This window comes from Gossypium hirsutum, chromosome D12, assembly GCF_007990345.1.
Source record: "Gossypium hirsutum isolate 1008001.06 chromosome D12, Gossypium_hirsutum_v2.1, whole genome shotgun sequence".
Classification (NCBI taxonomy): Eukaryota; Viridiplantae; Streptophyta; class Magnoliopsida; order Malvales; family Malvaceae; genus Gossypium; species Gossypium hirsutum.
Window position 1 is genome coordinate 11,200,116 of NC_053448.1, and position 10,085 is coordinate 11,210,200.

The following is a 10,085-nucleotide window of genomic DNA, read 5'->3' on the forward strand; positions in this document are numbered from 1 at the left end:
TTTATTTATTTATTGAAGTGTTCATTGTTTTTATGAAATGCTTTAGATTTTTTATTCATTTATTATTTCATATATCTTTGATTTGTTTATTATGTATTTTATTTGTTGCTCATTTTAAGTGTGCTTGTATTATTTTACTTACATTATCATCATCATTCTATTACACCCATTTTTTATTTAGATTTCAAAAAAGAAATTTTAAAAATAAGTAATATTCGGTATTTTAGATCTTCGAGAGAATCGAGCCCTAACGTATTGGGTTCCGACTTTCTTCGTTGAACTTAAATAATCGAGATTACTCTTTTAAAAATGATAAGAAACTCGTTATCGAGAATTCAATACGTTGTGTCCTAACGCACTGGATATGACACGTTGTTTTCTCAAGACGAGGATTTTTCGCAATAAATGCAATATTCAATGTTTAATATTTTGAGAAATTGTGCCTTAACGTATTGGGTTGCGATTTCTTCATTTGATTTAAACAATTGAATATTCTTTTAAACTTTATTACACGAATCTTTCCAAACTCAAGTTTTAAACGATATCGAGAATTAAAAAAGGATCATGTCCTAACTTACTGGTTGTGATTCCTTTTTTTAATCCAAGATAGTTAAATATCTTTTAAAATAAGCATTTTTCATTCGCGTATCGGGAATTTGAGACATGGTGTCCTAACTTACTGGATATGATTCTTTTTCTCGAATAATGTGAAATATGTCCATTTTCCTGAAAATTTTCAACGTTTTAATACAAGGATCGTATTTTTTAAAATTCTTCAAAGTTCTCAATTTTCGACATTAAGACATTAACTAATCAACTAGGTACCAATTTTGGGCGTTACGAGGGTGCTAATCCTTCCTCGTACGTAACCGACTCCCGAACCCGTTTTTCTGAATTTCGTGGACCAAATTCGTTGTTTTAATAAAATTAAATTGTTTATTAAAAACAACCACTTTTCAAGGTGATCCGATCACACCTCATCAAAAAAGATCGGTGGCGACTCCCGTTTTTTCGTTTTTATTTTCAAACCCAAGTCGATCCCGTTTTTATTCAAAAAATGGTGTCAACATTCGGATTGAGTTAATTGTAGTTTTTTTACAAATTTTTATTTCTTCTAAAATTGTTACATGGTTATTTATAGATTTTATAGGTTAAATTTTGCTGTTAGCTTGTGTATTTTGCATAAGTTCTAGATTTAGTACATGTACTTCAATTGCATGTATTTTTTAAAAATTGAAACTTTGGTCTCTATACTTTTTGGATTTTGAAATTTTATTCTTAATGTAAACGACAGTTGTTAAATATATTAACTGATTTTAGTAATATGTAGAGATGTCAAGTTGACATGACATTACACATACGATAATATATTTGATGTGTTAAATTTTGAAAATAAAAAAATTTAATGAAATTAATAGCTGTCATCTAGTCTAGACTAAAATTTTAAAATTCTAAAAGTACAAAGATTGAGATAACTAAATTAAAGTAGTAGAATTTGACTTATTTTATATTAGATAAAGAAGATGAAATAATGTTGAGATATCAAAGAAAGAAGGCTACTCATAAACTATGTTAATTTTCTACTTTTTATAATTTTTGAGACATATTTTTTTTTGAATTATTTATAAGGATTAATTATAATTTATTTTTATCGTAATTGACACGTTTGAATTTAGGATGTTTCTCTTGCTTGAGATTTGGGAGTTGAACTTTGAGATGATTTCATGTTTATATATTTGGATTTATATAATTGTGTGAATTTATGAAATTTAAAAATATATTTTTTATTTGAATATTAAATTATTTTTCTTTTCCCTTTTAACTGCTAAACAAGTTTTAAATTTTTTTTATTAAGGGAAAATGGTTTACATGATGAAATCCGCGAGACAGAAAATAATGAGAATGATGTGAAATTGTGAATAATGTGAATGATGTGATGCATGCCCAAAGTTGCCTAAGCTTGTGCCCAATCTAACTCAGTGGGCAGGATTGCTTTTTCCCACATTTCGAGGGCTCTTAGGCTCTGTAAGGACAACTCCCTTTATGTTATAGGGACAAATAAACTAGTATTTTATGTTGTTAAGGCCTGAGCCCGCTCTTTATCATATTTGGGTCTGAGCCAGTACTAAAAATATTTTATATTCATAATTAGTATTTTTTAAAAATAGTTTCTATTTAAAATTTAACATAAATATTTTTTATTTTTCTATTAATTATTTTTAATATAATAATCTAATGTTTATAAATGCATTCCCATAAAATAATTAATTGTAATTTATTTATATCTTAATTTTATTTTAAAAAGTATAATATAATTATATTAAATACTAATCACGGTTGTAGCTATTTAGTTATAATTTTTTAAAATTTTTTTATTTGGGTCAGACTTATCTCAAGCTTAGGACAAATCAATCTCGAAATCAAATTTTTACTAGCTTAAACTTTCTTAAATTTGAATTGTTATTGAGCAAGCTTTTAAGCCTATTTTACCGGCTCAAATTTTGACACCAAACAAATAGAAAAACAACTAAAACAACTATACAACCACATCACAATCAAAGTGAAGAAAGAGAAACACTTAGAGCACGAGTCATCGTCAAACTACAAACATGGAGAGAAACGAAAGAATCAAAGCCTAAATTAGAGGCTTTTCAACCACTTGTGCTTGGAGATTCGCTACTGGTAAATTTAATATCCAAGAAAGGATAACACTCCTCAACAAGGGTTATTAGAACTTGAAAAGGAAAACAAAAATTTAAGCATAGAAGCCAATCATATGAAAGAGAAAAAAGACTCACTAGCCAAGAAAAACCAACAAAGAAATAAAAAAGGCAAACAAATTCAGTTCTACCCGACCAATATAAGCAAGCAATAGAAAACACCTCATAGCCTACTATTTAGAAAACTAGAGATTAATGTTTTGAAATAAAAAAAAAGGAAAAAGAAAAGAAAAGGGGAGAAAATGGGGAAAAAAGAGGAAAGAAGGAACTAAGGTTTTTGAAAGTCAACTGATTACTAATGTAACAGCCCGCTTGACAAAGTCTCTGTATCTAGTTATTGTTTATTGTGTTATGGTATTAAGCATAGCTCTGAGAAAGTAAGATGTTAATTTTATTTAATCTGAGAAAGTAAGATGTTAATTTTATTTAAGTATAGTATTTTATGTACACGTAAATTGGTGAATCCTATGTTTTGGGGAATTGTGTGTTTTGGCGAGATCTATGGGTTGGCGGATTTTTTTATTGAGTATACGCCATCTCAGAAGTTTAGGTGAATTTTTTAAGTTTGTAGTTAATAGATTTGTTATTATTTTAATAAGATAATTTAGTTAGACAAGTGAGAACTGGTTAGAATGGAACTAAGATACTATAGCTAATAAGACTTAAATGATGATAAGTGCACTTAATCACGAAAATCAATAGTGTTAGTGGAATAATCTGATCCTTCCACTAAACCTTGTCTCCGAGCTTAGGTATATAAGGATATTAGTGTCTTCACTGAAAAATTTGTGTTTTCTTTTGCATCCATCATTATCTGAAAAGCTTAAGTCCAGAAACCTGTATGAAGTTGGGTTCGTTATATTCAGCCAACTCCTACGTTTGTTTTAGCTCTATGGTAAGTACTGATGAACCCTAGGTTATTTTCATAGTTATTTACGTATTTTTATCTCTGAATGCATAAGTATTATATTAGCATGTAGGGAAGGAAGCTTCTTGATTCTAGGTTAAATGTTAATGTTTCTTGCATGCATGTTTGGGTTCAATGGTGTAATGATCTGATAAATTTAATTATTTATATTTTAGCTTAAGACACTATAGAAGGTTTGAGTGATAAAGGCAAAGGTCCTGCTATGTAGACTTTGTTGTATTTCTGATGAGTTCCTTCATACTTCTATATGTGTGCTATTCCTGTTTTATATTTCGTATAAGGTAAGTATTTATGCTTTGTAAAGGTGAAGTGTACGTATATGAAAAGTGGTTGTTCAGAGTTGTTAGTACGGGTCTGTAATGTCTGTGTTAAAGTGTAAGAACCATTCTTCATGCTTAACCCACTACTTTCTGCTTCTTCCAAGAATGATATGGATTGAATCATGGAAATGATATTAAGGAAAAATATTCATGGCGATGCCTTCAATGGAATGCACATTGAACTGGCAGTTCACGATACATGAAAATGGTTGTGTAGCCTCTGGTAGGGCAAATGTATGTTGCAAACCAGATTGGTAAATCATGAAGGAATATGAATGGAATATATGATATAAATCTGACTAAGGACTTGGGTACGTAGCTAGTATGAAGAAGGTTTATCTGTATGGTCATGTGGACGTCGTGTATGCACCAAAGGAATAGTAAATTGGTGAATAGACAGTCTATTCAATCACAATCAAGCACCAATTTGGAGAACTATATGATTGTGGTTGATTTTTTTATGTGATTTTCTTGAAGTATTAGTGGTTAATGATAAGACTTCTTCTGGAACTCACTAAGTTCTTTTGAACTTACCCTATTTTCTTTCACAGGCTTACTGTTGAAGGGAGACATTTTGTTTGAATACGCTAGAGGACATTTTCTACTGTAAAACTTATGTTATTTTGTACTATGCATGACTTATGGGGGGTGATATCTGATTGTAATTTGAGAATAATTTGCATTCGGAACCTATGTTGATAAACTATGTTTTTATGAAGTTTCATTTGAGATATTCAATGGTTTTCAAGTGTTATATTTCATGCGATGAAAAATTTTCTTATTAAAGCTTATACGCGACATGGCTTACACTTATGTTATTATTTGCATTAAATGTTTAATACAAAACCCCAATTTTACAGAGTATACTCTAATTTTTTTAAAAATCGATAATTTCTCTACAGTGACATGTCTTACTCGGATCCTTCTAAAAGAGTTGGGTTTGGCATGTTACAACCAAACTGGCCATGTTGGTAAGATAAGCTAAGGTTTTAGTTGAAAGCAAAAGAGAGAAGGAAGGGAGGTTTTGATATGATACAAAAAATTTCTTTTTGATTAGATTGAATGTATTAAAAAGATCTAACACCTACTTAAGAAATTAAGTGAGAGAAAAAAACTATCCAACTTGCTAAAGGAGGCCTCAAGTTTGTTATTACACTAAGTGAACCTCTCACCCTTCAGTGGTAAATCAACTAACTCCACTACATTAATGAAATTAAAAAAAAAAACCTGTCATAGATTGATTTATAGAGCTCTAATATTTTCATCCAAAGATTTAACAACAATGAACTCGAGACGGACACACCAAGGCACTTAAGAAAATGCTAAAAATAGCAATCCCCCTCTCTAACATTTTTCGTAGCATACCAATTTACTTTTGAATTTATTATTAACAACACCAATAAGTAATAAGAATCTCGATGATGTGACTCTATCTTTAGCCTAAAAAAATCATTTTCCTACACTATAATAAAAACCTTTAGACCTCTCATGACCATTGCCCAAAATCCTACAGAGATTTAACTAATTGAGTGTCAACACTTTCCCTTTTTGTCTCTTGTAAGCAAATCATCTTAACCTTTCTTTTATTCCTAACATTCCTGACTATAACACCCCTAACCCGTATCCATCACTAGAACAGGGTTACAGAGCATTACCTAGCAAATGGAATACTAAACCATTCAATTCATACATTAATCCAAATATAATCTAATTTCATTTAAATAAATTCATGGTGTCTCTTAATCGAGCACTCGAGACCTAAAAAAATACAATAGAAACAACCAGGGACTAAATCAGAAACATTTAGAAAGTTTAAGAAAAAGTTAGAAAAATTTGGACTGCAGGGGTCACATGGCTGAGACACACACCCATGTCTCAGGCCGTGTAACAATAGAATAGGGACACACGACCGTGTCCCAGCCTGTGTCCGTGCCCGTATAACTTACTGACTTGTGCCACATGGCCAAGCCACACGCCCGTGTGCCAGGTCGTGTAACACTCAAAATACAACCTTAAAAAAACTACAGGGGACACACGGCTGTGTCGCGTGGCCGTGTGTCACACACGGCTGAGACACTCGTCTGTGTCTTTGGCCGTGTGGACAAGAAATATTCCAATTTCAAGCCATTCCTTTCACCCAAATCAACTTTGAACCTACAAGCTAAAAGCATCTATGAACAAAACACCAAAACATGCATAATAAGACTACTTTCAATATGCCATAAATCCATACAACCAATATGCCATTTAGGCACCTCAAACAGAATTCATCAAATTCATCCAAAACATATGCATAATTGATCATTCATTTGGCATTTATATCTAACCTATTTCCATACCAAAACTTACTTCAAATGACCACAATAAAGCTTCATCATCACATACCAGGTTTGGTCATAAAACCTTGCATCAACTTGACTAAATAAACATAAACCATTTAGCATCAAAGTACCACAAACATACCAACCGTCAAGGTATGAAAATACCATTAATTCTACATTTCAAAACAACATTACAAGTCATAAACATTAACTAAACCTTAAACATAAGTCCACCTATACATGCCATTATAACTATGACCCAAAACGTCCAAATCTACCGATGTTATAGCTGGATAGTGTGATAGATCTCTAACAAGCTTTTAACCCAATCAAGCTTTCGATTATCTTAAAGTAAGGGAAAAACAACTACGTAAGCAATGAATGCTTAGTAAGCTCATATAAACTTTAAACAAAACATTACATTTCAACAATGAACTTTATAGATTAAATATAAACCTATACCAATACCTCAAGATTTATCCACTACATAACCATCAACTCATAAATGAGTAAATAACATCATATATATATATTTTTCATTCCTAATTTAATAGGATTTTATAAACATTATACACCGTCATTAACCTTTTCATAAAACTATGAATTATTTCCTTTACTTACTTTCCATTCCATTTACTAAGCATAAACTTAAATAACAACATCAACTCACTAATTAGTGTATTTATTCACATCATAGGTAAATTCATCCATAACATACGTAATTTCTCATATATAAGTACATCATTCAATTCATCAATCCCTATTTTGTCATATCACATTTCAATAATGAACTTACTGTTTCATTACCTTTTCCTACCCGTTTCATTTGTATAATACAAGACATAAGCATAAAAATCAATCATAATATCAAGCTTGACATAAGCCTAATCACCATCATCAATACACAAGTTAGTGCATTTATGTATACAACTTATTCGGAGTCAATCACATGATAAACCATTTTATAGGAAAATAAACGTTTTGAATCATACCAGCTTTTCATGAACATAAGCATATTTCCATTTTTGTCATTTACCATTTCATTGTATATCAGTAATATTAAACATGATATAATGTAACTATAAGTTTAGCATAAACCTAAGCATCATCCATAATCTCAACTATTGAACTTATTTATGTTCAGATCAATATTCAATAAATAACAGATATTTCAAATTTATTAAACAAATTACCTTATCGATATTTTCCATTCAAAGAACGACTTATGGATAAGAGTACATTGTCAATAGAAGCTTATACAGCTGGTCCACCCGAACACACCAATAGAAGCTCATAAGAGCTGAACAGAAGCTCAAAAGAGCTGAATAGAAGCTTAAAAAAGCTGATCCACTAGACTCACGCCAAACAGAAAGTATAACATGAGAATTCACAATAAATGTTGAACCTCAGTTTACTTAGGTTGTAACACCCCTAACCCATATCCGTCGCCGAAACATGATTACGAAGCATTACTGGAGTTTATAGATCAAATACAGTTAATTCATATCATTTACTATTTATATTAGAAATCAATCATAATATCCCTTATATAGGCCCTCGAGGCCCAAAATATGCATTAGAAACAAGTCAAGACTAATCAGGGAACTCAGAGAATTTTTTCGCAAAATTTTAAAACTTTTTCTAGGTGCAGGAGACACACGCCCGTGTGGGCAGGTCGTGTGGCTCACACGGCCAAGAGACACATCAGTGTCTCAGGCCGTATGGGCATTCGAAGTAGGGCACACAATTGTATCCCAGCCCGTGTCCAATATAGGGTGCTTACTGACTTGGGTCACATGGCTAAGCCACACGCTCGTGTGCTGGGCCGTGTGAAAAATTAAATTTGCAGCCACATGCCCGTATACTAGGACATGTGAAAATACATGGGCATTCTGTTTCTCAATTTTAAGGATCTAGGGGACGGCCAGATCACACGCCCGTGTGCTAAGCTGTGTGTCACACACTGCTGAGACACACGCCTGTGTGTTTGCTCGTGTGGACGAAAATAGGCCATTAATAAGGCCACATTTCTCACCCAATTTGTCTTCCACCTAAATCAACACTTTAATACATTCACCAACCAATTCAAGACATTAAGAGCAAGCCAAAACTAAGTCTTATGCAAGACATATTATCACATATGTTCAAGTGTTCAAACTTAACAAATACACATATGTGCATATAAGCATATTTTCCCAATTATGCTATCTCAAACCAATCATCAATAGGTGTATATACTTTCCAGCATTTAACCATTTCAAACACACACATCAAACATGTTTAGGCCATATATTTACATATCCAAAATATACCAAACAGAAGCCATACCAATGGCTAGTTTCAACCAAATATTTATATGCCATCATTTGGCAAATTTAACCTATACATGCCATTATACCCAAAATAAATTTTATTATTTATACCAAAACGAGCTGAAGGATAGTGTGATGTTGCTCCGACTCGATTCCAACCTTTACAAGCTCCCGAATATGATAAAACAAAGGAAATTAAACAAAGTAAGCATTTAATGCTTAGTAAGTTCGTATAACAGGAAATTAACTTACCATTCATTTTCAATAAAATAAACATATAAAATACACCCAAGCAATTTGGCTAATAGCCTAAAACATACAACTTCATCAAACATGTTAGTCATTTACTTCATATGAATTTCAAGAATCGTGTATGAGCTCATCAATACCACATTTCCATGTATTTTCAAGTGTATACAGGTAGTATCTCATTCAGAATTCATCTTAATTTATATCAGAACTTTGTCCGTTGAACCATTTGAAATATCGATGGATACACGGTAATACACATGAAGTGTACAAATCTATAATCCGTCAATTCATATTTGAGAGTGCTCGTTAAAACACATAATTGGGAAGCCCTCTTTTAAGTCATATAACGGGAAGCTCGTGTGAGCTATGTAACGGGAAGCTTATCCAAGCTGTATAACAGGAAGCTCATAAGAGCCATAATTGGAAAGCTCATGCGAGCCAATAACGGGTAGCTCTGAAGAGCCATTAATGGGTAGCTCTAGATAGCTATATATCGAGAAGTTCAAGCTAGCCATATCGGGAAGCTCCAGAGAGCCATTAATCAGGAAGTTCACAAAGAGCCTTTAATCGGGTAGCTCACGAAGAGCCATATATCGGGACGCTCATAAGAGTTATTGTGTGTCTACAACAAATGCAAAATCACAACCAATTGGAATGTTTCGAAAAGCTATTAACAGGAAGCTTGCAAGAACCATATAATAGAAAGCTCGAGAGAGCCAAATGTCGGGACACTCATGAGAGATAATAACAGGACGCTCTTAAGAGCTATGGTGTGTTCGCAGCATATACAAGACCACAACCAATTCGGGAACCCTGTATCCATTGAATCTCATTTTTCCAATCGAGACTTAATATTTATCAAGTATTATCGGATATGTGATCAATTTCATACATATGCCATTTATACAATTCACATATATAACATCCAATTCAAACATATAAATATACAATTTAGTTACACGAACTTACCTCGACACTTGCTCGTGTACAAAACTCTACTAATTCGACGCTTTTTCTTTTCCTCGATCTAAATCCTTATTTGATCTTTCCAGATCTATATAAACGAATTTAACATCAATTTAATAAATTTCATTTTCAATTCAATCCAATTCACATCTTAGGCAAAAGTACCATTTTGCCCCTATGCTTTTAATAATTCTGATTTCCTCCCTAGGCTCAGAAAATAAAATTTATGAAATTTAACCTTCATTCCAAGCCTAGAAATTTTCATA